Consider the following 16,547-nt stretch of genomic DNA (forward strand, 5'->3'; position numbering starts at 1 on the left):
AATAGTGCTAAACTGCCTACATCTGAGGCGTCACAATAGTGCTAAACTGCCTACATCTGAGGCGTCACAATATAGTGCTAAGCTGCTACAGTACATCTGAGGCGTCACAATATAGTGATAAACTGCCTACATCTTAGGCGTCACAATATAGTGATAAACTGCCTACACCTTAGGCGTCACAATATAGTGTAAACTGCCTACATTATAGGCGTCACAATATAGTGATAAACTGCCTACATTATCGGCGTCACAATATAGTGATAAACTGCCTACAACTTAGGCGTCACAATGAAGTAATAGGTTAAATAAGTCTGATGAAAGTATATAGTTAAAGTAACGACCAAAATAAAAAGAATGAATTTCTGCGTCAAAACGTGATCTCAACCAGAGCATCTGATATTTCTTCATTAAGTTCTCAACTAGCTTTGCTCAATATGTAAAAATACAGAAATACTTTATCGTTTACATTTTAACAATACTTCTCACGACAAATTTCGTGGAAATTATGTAACAGACAATTCTGTCCAAAAGATATTCGTTAAAATAACGTTTTTGTTAATTCAGAAGGTTTGGCATCTAAACAAGATCTTTAACGACATAGTTTATCCTAATACTGTAGTTACAAAATTTGCCTTCAATATTCGTCCTCTGTAAACCTTTCCAAATACAATTTAAGAGTCTGAAAACCAATTATACTTTCTTGTAAATAAATCCAAATCTTGAAGCTTTTAAAAGTAAATAACTAGCATCCGATGCCCCTTCAAAACAACCATCCGCAGCTATGCCATCATCTAAAAATACTTCGATCTTCACTTCCTTAGATCTCCAATATCTAACAGACTTAAGAACTTTAGTAAAGATGTACCGCCGCTTTCAAAAATATCTAAAGATAAGCCATTATAAAAACCTTTTACATTTTTCCCCAATGAGAAAGATATTAGCAACGTTTTAATATATTTCTATGCGATAAGCAGACTGTAGACTGATTAAATCCTTAAAAAGTTTGTAATAAATAACCAGCCTTTGCTTACCATTTCCATTCTTGGTCACCGTCAAAGGAATTATTCCTTAGTTTTTCTGATACCAGTGTCACCCATTCTCTTTTAATAAACTCTGATTCGTCCCTTTCTGACCTATTGTTACCCAATCCAACAACCACATTAACGGTTTTGAAATGGAATTTTATGATCGACCTTTTAGACGTCAATGACTATCCCAATCTAATTCTCTTCAATGTATTGTGAATAACTACAACCAACAGGCGATTAAAAACAATAAAATAAAATAAACACAATGTTCCAATTTCCTTGTACCAACTGTTAAGTATACAAAATAAAGACAGCTATATTTTCACTTATCTTTTCGACGTCTTTCTTGGTACGTTCCCGGCTCCAATGTCAACTCTCGGCCTTTATTGAGCTCTAGACCTCTTCCATCAAAGTTGATATGAATCCACACTTTCCCTCGATATTTAACTAGCTTGACACTTTCGACGATGCTGCTCTTTGCGTACTAACTCGTTTCTGCAGCAGTTTTAGATGTTCCTTGTCCTCCAAGTTGATAAACAATCGCATCTAATGCTAACATTTTCGTATCAGTTTCCTCAAAATAACGCGATGCTCATTCAAATGGATTTCCATCATACTTTAACGAGGTACGGATACTTGTTGAATATTCTGCTGGAAATCGGATAATAGATTGTCCATCACTTCTTGAAACGGTTTCAGCATTCTGATTGCTAGCGTGAAAACACTATTCACATCTGAAGCTGTATTTGACCCTGCCTCCTGGCTAATAAATTCGACTTGCTCGGGCTAGCGTGCGCTAGAAAGTGACCACTTACTAAATACCTCTTCAAACATCGAATACGTTTCACCCAACACTAAATTCTCATTGGCCACTGCCTACATAACAACTGAACTTAAGTAACAAGACACTTAAGATCTGCTTACATGTCGTTAGGACAATTATTTTTCGCTATACTTCGTAACGCGAAAAAATTCTATTATCCTTACATTTCTAATGTTCATAACTAACACAAGGTAAAAAAAAATAATATCAGTATTTCTGAAGTTCTTTTTTTATATGTATCTAGTGAGAATTAACGAAATGTATAAGATCTAAGATATAATAATCACTAAAATTTGAAACATACATCAGATTCATGTATATTGTGACCCATTGCAAGAGTCCAAAATTTAGAATATAGTCTTGCCTATGGAAATTTTCCAGGCTCTAATCTGTCTGGGATTCCCGGAAGTGATAGGATATCAAAGCAAACACTGATCTGAATTGGATACATTTCCAAGTGAGTTTCTCCGCGTTAGGTGCAGTCTGCTCGGTAACCCCCCCCCCCAACACACACACACACACACACACACACACACGCGCACCACAAACACCACCCTTCTGAACTTGGAGGTTTCTCTTAGAGAAAAGGCTTCCCTTGCAATACGATCCGAATATCTATGTAATCGTTCCATTAATCTTGATGTACTCCTTCGACTAGTATTGCCACTCAGTGGTTGGGATTTTATTCCACATGACACCACAGGGGATTTCCGGGATCAAGTTGTAAAGATTTGCTTGCGTGATTGAGCAGTGCTTTTAGAATAATCACTCTTGGCCTTGGAGGTGGTTTTTATATATAAAAAATCACATAAACCTTCAGCACCACTTTTCCTTTGAATGTTGTGACTCTAATTATAGTTAAACAAATAATTGTGAATGGCACTAAACCGGAAATATTGCTTAAATCACAAGTGGATATCTAGCGGTTGATATTTCTAGGAACCTTTTTCAAAGACTAAAACACGGATTCATTCTCATTTATGGCGAAACAAAAGATGGAAACTGGATTTATTACGATGATATCGGTAGCCTAATTTTATCAATAGGTCACAAACACTTAAATAATAATAAAAACAGATTAAAAAAAAAAAGAAGAGAATCATCTTAAAGTTAAAAAAGACAAGAGATTTTGATGACACTGAGATTCTTACTTGAGGGTCATGACGAAAATCATCATGACCAAGAATGTTCGGGTGTAGCTTCAAGTCGAATAAAACGATGAAAAAAGAACAATGGGTCTTAAATGAAAGAAAAAACAAATTGCCCGTAAAATAAAATAAAAAGTAGAAAAATTTCATCATAGAAATATCTTATCTCATTTCGAAAGTTACTGAAAAGAAGGAAAGTATTAGCAAAACTAAAATTGACTACCAGAAAAAAATAGAACAGTAGTAATCAATATTTTATTATTATTAATATATATATATATATATATATATATATATATATATATATATATATATATATATATATATATATATATATATATATATATATTTATCTATATCTATATATATATATATATATATATATATATATATATATATATATATATATATATATATATATATATATATATATATATATATATATATATATATATATATACATATATATATATATATATATATATATATATATATATATATATATATATATATATATATATATATATATATATTCAATTATAGGACTTTCTTAGCCGTACAGTATCACATTATATTATTCTCTGTTTTTGTGTCAGTATTGTCATAAATCCATAATCCTTATCTTTTCCTTTATCATTTTCAGTTCATGGATATGGACATAATAACAAAAACAAAAAAATTGTTTTATTATATATTGTATGTATTATTTTGGGTAATCAAACTTTGCAAAACATCTTTAATGAAAGTTACTTTTTTATGTAATACCTATTTATAATTTTTATATTATTTTCCAACTATCGTTTTTAATGTTTAATATCTGGATTAAAAAAAAAGAAAAAGCGTTTGTTTAAGGTTATTTTATGTTTCTTTTTTATCTTCAATTAACTTGCTTCCAATCATGATTACCTGCAGCTTTTTCATAGTCAAGGTTATTGAAGTTTAAAGGACTCTCATCAATTGGCTTTTTGTTCGTCTACATGTTTGCATATTGACGTAAAATTTTATGAACGATTTGAGCGGAGATTCTTAGTTATATCTCCAACGGGACTTTCTCTACATGAATAACCGGGATAGGTTTGGTGGGTCATATATGACCCGAGGAAAAAAAAAAGAAGAAAAAAAAAAACACGATTTTTTTGCCATAATTTTTCATCAGTAATGGTTGTGTGTGCTATCGACCTGCGAGACGTCATTTTAGTGTGTGCAGCAGTCGGGTGACGACGCATTCCATCCCAGCTCTAAGATACCCTGGTTCAGGCTGAACCCATCAATACCTAGTTAAGGAAAGTTGTGTTATATCAATTTTTTATATAATTATCGAATGTGCAGTAGTGTTTAGGCGTGTATAAAAAAGGATGTTTGCAAAGTGCTTGTGAATATATTCTACACTGTATGTTTTTATAAAATAGCTTATAATTTCTCCTGTTTTTGTAAGTTTGTACGTTTATGATAACCTAATATGATCCTTATTTAATTTATTTTTTTTTAAATTGTAAAATAATCTATAAACTCTATTGTAGCTACGATAATATTTTTCTGCAAATCCTGGAACAATTATATAAGTAAATGACTCGCTGATATTGACATATCTTTCTCCATTTCAAGTAGCAGATTTGACCTTCAAAGGTGGTGTGGTTGGCGGCCATTTTGTGACCATATCTGACACAAGCTGGCATAGCTTTATGTATAGCTGTTTTTATATAAAGCTTCCGATATTTTCATGCTTAAATACCATGCTCAGCAATGGATATAATAATTTGTCTTGAAAAATTCCATGATATAACTCAGCGAAAAAAAGAAAAAAAATGCCCCTTTATAAAATATTAAACAATAACCAAGCGCAGATTATTTTACACTTTTTTGTTGTACGATAATAATATAATATCCTATAAAAAATTCAGCCACTAACTATGTCATTTACCTATCCCCGAAAAAAATGTTGAAAAAAGGATAAATTTTTTTTAAGCCAAAAAACATACACTTTTTTCTCATTTCAGGAGACGTTCCCTTTTGGTTTCTCCCCCCTATATCTCAGCAAATGGAGATCAATTACCATATAGTAAGTTCTTTGAAGAGTTCTAGTTTATTTCTATTTTTAGATTTTATGTGAGTTTTCTTTTCGTAAAGTCATATGTTTTGTGTACTTATTTTTTTTTTATATTTATTTGCAATAAATATTTATTTTAAACTTAGCTTTAATTAACTTTTTTGAAGATTAGAATATTCTTCGAAGTTAATTTTTTGCTATTAAAATGTGAATTGATTTGTATATGAATTTTCTTTTTCTTTTTTGGGTGTTGTGGGGGACCTCTGGTCGAGGGCGACCCACGTTACCTTTTTAAGTTGGTCAATAAACATAAATGATAATTAGACTATTTTTCACCAAAGCAACCATGTGGAATAAAATTCTTACAAAATATAACTGAAATCATTATATATATATATATATATATATATATATATATATATATATATATATATATATATATATATATATATATATATATATATATATATATATATATATATATATATATATATATATATATGTGACATGGATCCTGGATTTGAGCTCCCAGAATATATTTGTGACGGCTCCGAGTAAGGGTGTGAACTCAAAGGCAGATTGGAAACGACTGAGTTATATTGTTGTGGAACACTCTCCTTATACACAAAACCTCAAGGCAACATGACATGACAAGTTCTCAAGACAGACAATATCACAGAGGAAAAACCAGACATGAATTTTCATGTTCGTTTTAGTGCGAGGGAAGAGCGAAGATACAAGCATAATATATACAAAAGGAATTATGTACAATTGTGTGAAACACGGTTGGTACATATTATATGATATTGCTCTCTGGTCTGGGTGCCAACAAAATATAATCTGCTATGACTAGAGACTGGGAGCCAAACATAAAATATTATTTATACTACAACTGGAAAGTTAATCACTTCTCGAGCTCCAAACTACCTTGTTTGCTTTTACATTAAAACTGTTACACTTTAAAACAGTAATACATGAATTCTGAGACCGTTGAACAACTCCAAGAAAGCAATATATAAGACACTGAATCTCCAAAGGTCTCTTAAGTACACTCAAAACCAAACTGGGTAATTACTCTAAAGTATTATTAAAACATATTCAACACTCGCTGTTGTTCTTAACAGTTATCGAACGGAATCTGGTCTTAAATGATGATGATTCGAATAATACATATTTTTGGAAAAAAATAATATATATTTTATATAAATTACAAAACTATTGAAAAGAATTTATATTATACAAATAAGTCACTGGATAAATTTAATTCTGAATAATACTTAGAATAAGACAAAAAAATTTCGATTTAAAACTATATTATAGCTTGAATTGAACAATTATATCTGTTTAAACCTTAGCCTAAGGAAAAAAAGAAAAGAATGCAATTAAAATTTAGAAATGCCTAAAATAATTCTGAATAATGCAATGCTCAAGTTTGACACTTAATAAGTAATATATAACTTGGTTACGTATCGAAATCTGTATACCCTACAGGGCCGTTTACAAAACGTTATACAATGCCAGCACTGACCCTAATACAATGAACTCACAATCACCTTTTAGGCTTGGTATCTTTTTGACACACTTGCGAGAGGACATTCTAAATCACCATAACACTTTTGACTGGATTACGTGCTGGAGAGAGAGGGAGAGTGGAAGGAGACTATTTTCAGGCTGCAGTTTTATCTCGATCTAACAGTACCCCAATCTTGGTAACTTTTATATATTAATCCTGGCTAAATCAAGATGGATCCAAAATATTTGGGGAGCTTAGCTTTTGCCTAAGGGTGTCAAAGTTTACAACTTGATAAAAAATACCAAGAGGCGAATCAGGGGGCTTCCAAGCAACTCTCAGATAAACATCTACGCACCTGCGAGAAGACTATCCCTGCCAGCCCAGTCTACCCATTGTACCCGAAAAAACAAAAAATAAATAAATAAATCCATCGTAAAATAGACAAAGACTTCGTACCAAACACGTGAAATAGAAAGTTAATTCCTAAAAATTACGTAAATTTACAATGAAATCCACGACGAATATCTTACGTAATTTGCATAAAATATTTATATCTACATGGTAGGGGTTTCTTTTATGAGCTGGGGATCATATCTTCAATAGATAAATCAAAGCAATATATGAAACATAAATAAAATGAATAATACACTACGATACTTACTCTACACTAGACCGGCTTCGTAAGAATAAACACACACACACACTCACACACACACACACACACACACACACACACATATATATATATATATATATATATATATATATATATATATATATATATATATATATATATATATATATATATATATATATATATATATATATATATATATACAGAGAGAGAGAGAGAGAGAGAGAGAGAGAGAGAGAGAGAGAGAGAGAGAGAGAGAGAGAGGGAGAGAGAGAGAGAGAGAGAGAGAGAGAGAGAGAGAGAGAGAGAGAGAGAGTATGTGTGCATGCATCTGTCTATCTAAATATATGTTTATATAATATAAATATGCAAATATATATATATATATATATATATATATATATATATATATATATATATATATATATATATATATATATATATATGTATATATATATATATATATATATATATATATATATATATATATATATATATATGTATATATATATATATATATATATATATATATATATATATATATATATATATAGTAGGTAATAGGTTGACCAGGGCACCAGCCACCCATTGAGATACTACCACTAGACAGGTATTGGATCCTTTGACTGGCCAAACAGTGATGCATAGGATCCCTCTCTATGGTCACGGCTTATTTTTTCTTTGCCTACACTTACACAAAATAGTCTGGCCTATTCTTTACATATTCTCGTCTTTCCTCATACACCTGACAACAATGAGATACTTAACACTTCTTCACCCAAGGGGTTAATTACTGTACTGCAATTTGTTCAGTGTACTTTCCTCTTGGTAAGGTTAGAAGAGACTTTTTAGGTATGGTGAGCAGCTCTTCTGGGAGGAGGACACTCCAAAATTAAACCATTGTTCTCTAGTCTTGGGTAGTACCATAGCCTCTGTACCATGGTCTTCCACTGTCTTGGGTTAGAGTTCTCTTGCTCGAGGGTACACTCTGGCCCACTATTCTATCTTATTATTATTTTTTTCCTTCCTCTTGTTTTTTTTGTTTTTTTTTTGAGATGGTGTGTTGGGCAGGCTTAATAGAAGGGCCATATATGCCTGGTGGTTTTTCAAGAGGTTGTCTTATCCTTTTTCTTACTCTTTTTCTTTTCAAAACCATCCTTAATGTCCTCCCTTTAGTTGAAGTGACTATCCTGGAGGGTATTTAGCCTTGCATGGTGTATCGGCTCCTCCATGTTGACCAGTTTTTCCGACTTTTTACTATGTTCTATGGGTATCATCAATCACTTTATTTATAATTCTGTTCATATTGATTTTGTTTTAATTCTTTTTAATCTAGTTTTTAAGTATGATGTCCCTTTTTATTTCTATTAATTCTCATGCTGTCTGGAGACATTGAGCGAAATCCGGGACCAGTACGTCCTAGATTTCGTCAATGTCGTCTTTTGTATTGCAATATTCGTGGTCTTCATGCAAATGTCCAAGACCTTACAGTTGCGTCCAGACAATATGATATTTTTTTCTGCTCAAAAACTTTGGTTTCTAATAGGAGGCACTCATCTGAGATCCTTATAACTGGTTTTAAGAAGCCATTAATGTTAAAACGTGTTGCCATCCCTAGGGCCAAGGGAATGGCGGTGTATATTAGGACCGAGTACCCTGCTTCTCATAAGTCCAGCTATTAATGTGGATGTCATGAGATTCAGGTAATAAAAGTTTGTGGCAGGCATAACAACTTTTACTTGTGTTCGATCTACGGGATTCCAGACATGGATGATTGTATCTTCGATTGTCTTCTTACTATTATGGCTAAGATACAAGAAGATGATAGAAAGGCTTCTTTTGTCTTTGTTGGTGATTTTAATGCTCACCATAGGGAGTAGTTAAGTTCTATCTCTCCTACCGATCGCCATGGCTTAAGAGCTTTAGACTTTGCCTCTGAATCAGGCTGTGAGCAAATCCTAAATGAAGCTACTCACAGGTCTGGTAATTGCTTGGACCTCGTATACACTGACTCCCCTGGCGTTATAACTAGTAAGGTTGGTTCTCCAGTCGGGACATCTGATCATGCCTCGATTTCATTATTAGTGAAGACTGAGCAGCCTGTCCCTGATATATCATATTCTTGTAAAATTTATATGAAATCCCAAGCAGACTGGAATGGGATTTTGCATGATCTTTTGTGCTTGAATTGGTCACAATTATATAATAGTGTAGATGCTGTTGTCCATTTGAAAGAGAATCTAGTCAACATAATTGATAGGTGTATCCCTTCTCGTGTGCTAAGGTACCGAGTGAAGGACAAACCGTGGTTCAATGATAATTGTAGACGTGCTTATTTGGAGAAACAGGAGGCCTATCACCTTTGGAAGGGTAACAGATCAGATTTGACCTGGATCAACTATACTCAGCTTCGAGCTTTTACTCAGAGATTTTATGCCTCAACTGAAAAGGAGTACAATTTAACCATAAAAGAAAGACTTTTTGGTACAACTGGGTAACAGATCAGATTTGACCTGGATCAACTATACTCAGCTTTGAGCTTTTGCTCAAAGAGTTTAAGCCTCAACTGAAAAGGAGTACAATTTAACCATAAAAGAAACACTTTCTAGTACAACTCAGGAACATAAATAGTGGTCTACCCTTAAATCTGCACTCTTTGGTGTAGATGCAACAGTTCCTTCTTTACTTTAACCAGAAGACTCAGTCACTCACTGTCCAAAGGAAAAGGCAACCCTTTTGGCTGATGTTTTTGACACTAAACAGAGTAATGAAAAACTTGAACTTCCTCATTCCTGTTTTCCTGAGGCTAAACTAACTAGTTTAGCTTTTCGATCTTGTGAGATTAGAGCTCTGTTGGTGGACCTTGATGCTTATGGAGGTGTACACCCAAATGGTATTTTTCCTTTGGTTTTTTATAAAGACAGCAGATTTCTTAGCTCCAAAGTTATCTGTTATTTTGCGCAAGTTAGCAAGAAGAGGAGCTTTTAGCACTTGTTGGAGAATTGGTAATGTTACTCCTCTAAGTAAATGTGTTTGTGGTAGCTCAAGTCCCACTGATTACTGCCCAATTTCCATAACTCCCATATTATCTAAAGTTTTTGAACGTCTTCTGGCAAAACGTCTTAATAGGTTTGCTGAAGGTTATCATCTACTCTCTAGTTTGCAATTTGGTTTTCATAAAGGCCTTGGAGCATGTGATGCCCTTCTTACAATCTCTAATGCTGTACAGAAATCCCTTGATTGTGGTCAGGATGTTCGTATGATTGGCCTGGATTTTAGTGCTGCCTTTGACCGTGTTAATCATGAGGCCATTATTTTCAAACTGAAACAGTTGGGCGTGGGTGGGTCGTTTCTTAGCATTATCATTGATTTTTTAAGCAGTAGATCTCAAAGAGTTCTTGTTGATGGGCACCATAGTGATTATAGGAATGTGATACCCGGTGTTCCACAGGGTAGTGTTCTTGGCCCATTACTTTTCATACTATATACACATGACATGTGGTTTGGCTTAGAAAACAAGCTTGTTGCATATGCAGATGATGCTACTCTCTTTACATCAATTCCATCCCCTGAATATAGATCTGGGGTTGGTGAATCCCTTAATAGAGATTAAGCTAGAATTAGTGCATGGTGCAAGTTTTGGGGTAACAAAACTCAAATATTGGTTGTAAGTAGGTCAAGGACGGTGGCTCCTCAATATCTGGATCTCAGTATTGATAATGTTTCTTTAAACTTGTATGACTTTCAAAATTTTAGGTGTGATTCTCGACAGCAAATTTACTTTTAAGAAACATATAAGGTCTGTGTCTTCTTCAATTGCACAAAAAATTGGCTTATTTAGAATGTCTTTTAAGATTTTCGGCGATCAATCTAGTCTGAAGAAGTGTTTTAATTTTTTCATTCTACCTTGTTTTGAGTATTTTTCTCCTGTCTGGTCTTCAGCTGCTGATTTTCATCTTAATTTGTTGGACAGAAACTTACGATCTATTAAATTTCTTATTCTTGATCTAGATATTAATCTCTGGCGCTGTCGTTCAATTAGTTCATTATGCATGTTGTATAAGATTTTTCATAACTCTGACCATCTTTTACATTCTGATCTCCCTGGACAATTCTATCCTGTTCGTAATACTAGGCAGGCAGTTAATTCTAATAGCCAGGCCTTCTGGCTATTAGAAGTTTTATTCCAGCTGTTACCAGGTTGTAGAATTATCTTCCTAATCGGGTAGTTGAATCAGTAGAACTTCAAAAGTTCAAAGTTGGAGCAAATGATTTTTTGTTGACCAGGCGGACATGAGTCTTTTTATAGTTTATTTACGACATATTTGTTTTTGATGTTAATAGTTTATATACAATATGTCTCTTTTGACATTGCTACTTTTTTTAGAATGATTTATTGTTAATTTTTCTCTTCATTCCTTTATTCCCTTATTTCCTTTCCTCACTGGGCTATTTTTCCCTATTGGAGCCCCTGGGCTTATATCATCTTGCTTTTCCAACTAGGGTTTTAGCTTGGATAGTAATATATATATATATATATATATATATATATATATATATATATATATATATATATATATATATATATATATATATATATATATATATATATTTATATATATATATATATATATATATATATATATATATATATATATATATATATATATATATATATATATATATATATATATATATATATATATATATATATATGTGTGTGTGTGTAAATATCACCAACAAATGGCATTTAATACCAAATTCTATCTCAGGAGTATACTTCCACTTAGAATTCATTTTATGGTAACAGCTATTTGGCCCGCTGGAGATTCGAACCCCCACCTGTACGGCTGGAAACCATACCTGCAGGGACACTACTGACTGAGCTATCTCTCTTGATAGCTCAGTTGGTAGTGTCCCTGCAGGCATGGTTTCCAGCCGTACAGGTGGGGGTTCGAATCTCCACCCGGCCAGAAGCTGTTACCATAAAATGAATTCCAAGGGGAAATATATTTCCAAGATAGAATTCGTTATTAAATGCCATTCGTGGGTGATATTTATATTGATTGAAATCACGTGTGCTTGTGATATATATTCATAGAGAGAGAGAGAGAGAGAGAGAGAGAGAGAGAGAGAGAGAGAGAGAGAGAGAGAGAGAGAGAGAGAGAGAGTATGTGTGCATGCATCTGTATATATGAATATATGATTGTATATTATAAATATGCATATATATGAGTGCTTGAGTATGTATGTATATGAAAATATAAGTGTACGTGTACCCACACACATACACGCACATTATATATATATATATATATATATATATATATATATATATATATATATATATATATATATATATATATATATTATTATTATTATTATTACTATCCAAGCTACAACCCTAGTTGGAAAAGCAAGATGCTATAAGCCCAGGGGCTCCAACAGGGAAAAATAGCCCAGTGAGGAAAGGAAATAAGGAAATAAATAAATGAAGAGAACAAATTAACAATAAATCATTCTAAAAACAGTAACAACGTCAAAACAGACATGTCATATATAAACTATTAACAGCATCAAAAACAAATATGTCATAAATAAACTATAAAAAGACTCATGTCCGCCTGGTCAACAAAAAAGCATTTGCTCCAACTTTGAACTTTTGAAGTTCTACTGATTCAACCACCCGATTAGGAAGATCATTCCACAACTTGGTAACAGCTGGAATAAAACTTCTAGAGTACTGCGTAGTATTGAGTCTCGTGATGGAGAAGGCCTGGCTATTAGAATTAACTGCCTGCCTAGTATTACGAACAGGATAGAATTGTCCAGGGAGATCTGAATGTAAAGGATGGTCAGAGTTATGAAAAATCTTATGCAACATGCATAATGAACTAATTGAACGACGGTGCCAGAGATTAATATCTAGATCAGGAATAAGAAATTTAATAGACCGTAAGTTTCTGTCCAACAAATTAAGATGAGAATCAGCAGCTGAAGACCAAACAGGAGAACAATACTCAAAACAAGGTAGAATGAAAGAATTAAAACACTTCTTCAGAATAGATTGATCACCGAAAATCTTGAAAGACTTTCTCAATAAGCCTATTTTTTGTGCAATTGAAGAAGACAGAGACCTTATATGTTTCTCAAAAGTAAATTTACTGTCGAGAATCACACCTAAAATTTTGAAAGAGTCATACATATTTAAAGAAACATTATCAATACTGAGATCCGGATGTTGAGGAGCCACCGTCCTTGACCTACTTACAATCATACTTTGAGTTTTGTTAGGATTCAACTTCATACCCCATAATTTGCACCATGCACTAATTCTAGCTAAATCTCTATTAAGGGATTCACCAACCCTAGATCTACATTCAGGGGATGGAATTGATGCAAAGAGAGTAGCATCATCTGCATATGCAACAAGCTTGTTTTCTAGGCCAAACCACATGTCATGTGTATATAGTATGAAAAGTAATGGGCCAAGAACACTACCCTGTGGAACACCGGATATCACATTCCTATAATCACTATGGTGCCCATCAACAACAACTCTTTGAGATCTATTACTTAAAAAATCAATAATAATGCTAAGAAACAACCCACCCACTCCCAACTGTTTCAGTTTGAAAACAAGGGCCTCATGATTAACACGGTCAAAGGCAGCACTAAAATCAAGGCCAATCATACGAACTTCCTGACCACAATCAAGGGATTTCTGTACAGCATTGAAGATTGTAAGAAGGGCATCACATGCTCCAAGGCCTTTACGAAAACCAAATTGCAAACTAGGGAGTAGATGATTACCTTCAGCAAACCTATTAAGACGTTTTGCCAGAAGACGTTCAAAAACTTTAGATAATATGGGAGTTATGGAAATTGGGCGGTAATCAGTGGGACTTGAGCTACCACAAACACATTTACATAGAGGAGTAACATTACCAATTCTCCAACAAGTGCTAAAAGCTCCTCTTCTTGCTAACTTGCGCAAAATAACAGATAACTTTGGAGCTAAGAAATCTGCTGTCTTTATAAAAAACAAAGGAAAAATACCATTTGGGTCTACACCTCCATAAGCATCAAGGTCCATCAACAGAGCTTTAATCTCACGAGATCGAAAAGCTAAACTAGTTAGTTTAGCCTCAGGAAAACAGGAATGAGGAAGTTCAAGTTTTTCATTACTCTGTTTACTGTCAAAAACATCAGCCAAAAGGGTTGCCTTTTCCTTTGGACAGTGAGTGACTGAGCCATCTGGTTTAAGTAAAGGAGGAACTGTTGCATCTACACCAAAGAGTGCAGATTTAAGGGTAGACCACCATTTATGTTCCTGAGTTGTACCAGAAAGTGTTTCTTTTATGGTTAAATTGTACTCCTTTTCAGTTGAGGCATAAACTCTCTGAGCAAAAGCTCGAAGCTGAGTATAGTTGTTCCAGGTCAAATCTGATCTGTTCCCCTTCCAAAGATGATAGGCCTCCTGTTTCTCCAAATAAGCACGTCTACAATCATCATTGAACCACGGTTTGTCCTTCACTCGATACCTTAGCACACGAGAAGGGATACGCCTATCAATTATGTTGACTAGATTCTCATTCAAAGGGACAACAGGATCTACACTATTATATAATTGTGACCAATTCAAGCACAAAAGATCATGTAAAATCCCATTCCAGTCTGCTTGGGATTTCATATAAATTTTACAAGAATATGATATATCAGGGACAGGCTGCTCAGTCTTCACTAATAATGAAATCAAGGCATGATCAGATGTCCCAACTGGAGAACCAACCTTACTAGTTATAACGCCAGGGGAGTCAGTGTATACGAGGTCCAAGCAATTACCAGACCTGTGAGTAGCTTCATTTATGATTTGCTCACAGCCTGATTCAGAGGCAAAGTCTAAAGCTCTTAAGCCATGGCGATCGGTAGGAGAGATAGAACTTAACCACTCCCTATGGTGAGCATTAAAATCACCAACAAAGACAAAAGAAGCCTTTCTATCATCTTCTTGTATCTTAGCCATAATGGTAAGAAGACAATCGAAGATAGAATCATCTATGTCTGGATTCCGGTAGATCGAACACAAATAAAAGTTGTTATGCCTGCCACAAACTTTTATTACCTGAATCTCATGACATCCACATTGATAGCAGGACTTATGAGAAGCAGGGTACTCGGTCCTAATATACACCGCCATTCCCCTGGCCCTAGGGATGGCATCACGTTTCAACATTATTGGCTTCTTAAAACCAGTTATAAGGAGCTCAGATGAGTGCCTCATATTAGAAACCAAAGTTTCTGAGCACAAAAGAATATCATACTGTCTGGACGCAACTGTAAGGTCTTGGATATTTGCATGAAGACCACGAATATTGCAATACAGAAGACGACATTGACGAAATCTAGGACGTACTGGTCCCGGATTTCGCTCAATGTCTCCAGACAGCATAAGAATTAATAGAAATAAAAAAGAGACAGCATACTTAAAAACTAGATTAACAAGAATTATAACAAAAACAATACGTACAGAATTATAAACAAAGTGATTGATGATACCCATAGACTATAGTAAAAAGTCGGAAAAACTGGTCAACATGGAGGAGCCGATACACCATGCAAGGCTAAATACCCTCCAGGATAGCCACTTCAACTGAAGGGAGGACAGTAAGGATGGTTTTGAGAAGAAAAATAATCAGAAAAAGGAAAAGACAACCTCTTGATAAACCACCAGGCATCCATGGCCCTTCTATTAAGCCTGCCCAACACACCATTTCAAAAAAACAAGAGGAAGAAAAAAAAATAAGATAGAATAGTGTGCCTGAGTGTACCCTCAAGCAAGAGAACTCCAACCCAAGACAGTGGAAGACCATGGTACAGAGGCTATGGCACTACCCAAGACTAGAGAACAGTGGTTTAATTTTGGAGTGTCCTTCTCCTAGAAGAGCTGCTTACCACAGCTAAAGAGTCTCTTCTACCCTTATCAAGAGGAAAGTACACTGAACAAATTGCAGTACAGTAATTAACCCCTTGGGTGAAGATGTGTTAAGTATCTCATTGTTGTCAGATGTATGAGGAAAGACGAGAATATGTAAAGAATAGGCCAAACTATTCTGTGTAAGTGTAGGCAAAGAAAAAATAAGCCGTGACCAGAGAGAGGGATCCAATGCATTACTGTCTGGCCAGTCAAAGGATCCAATACCTCTCTAGTGGTAGTATCTCAACGGGCGGCTGGTGCCCTGGCCAACCTACTATATATATATGTGTGTGTGTGTGTGTGTGTGTGTTGTGCGCAGGCGCCGTGTGTGTGTATTTGTGTGCTCGTGTGTTTATGTGTGTGTTTTTGTGTGTGTT

The sequence above is a fragment of the Palaemon carinicauda genome, chromosome 5 (assembly GCF_036898095.1).
Source record: "Palaemon carinicauda isolate YSFRI2023 chromosome 5, ASM3689809v2, whole genome shotgun sequence".
Taxonomy (NCBI): Eukaryota; Metazoa; Arthropoda; class Malacostraca; order Decapoda; family Palaemonidae; genus Palaemon; species Palaemon carinicauda.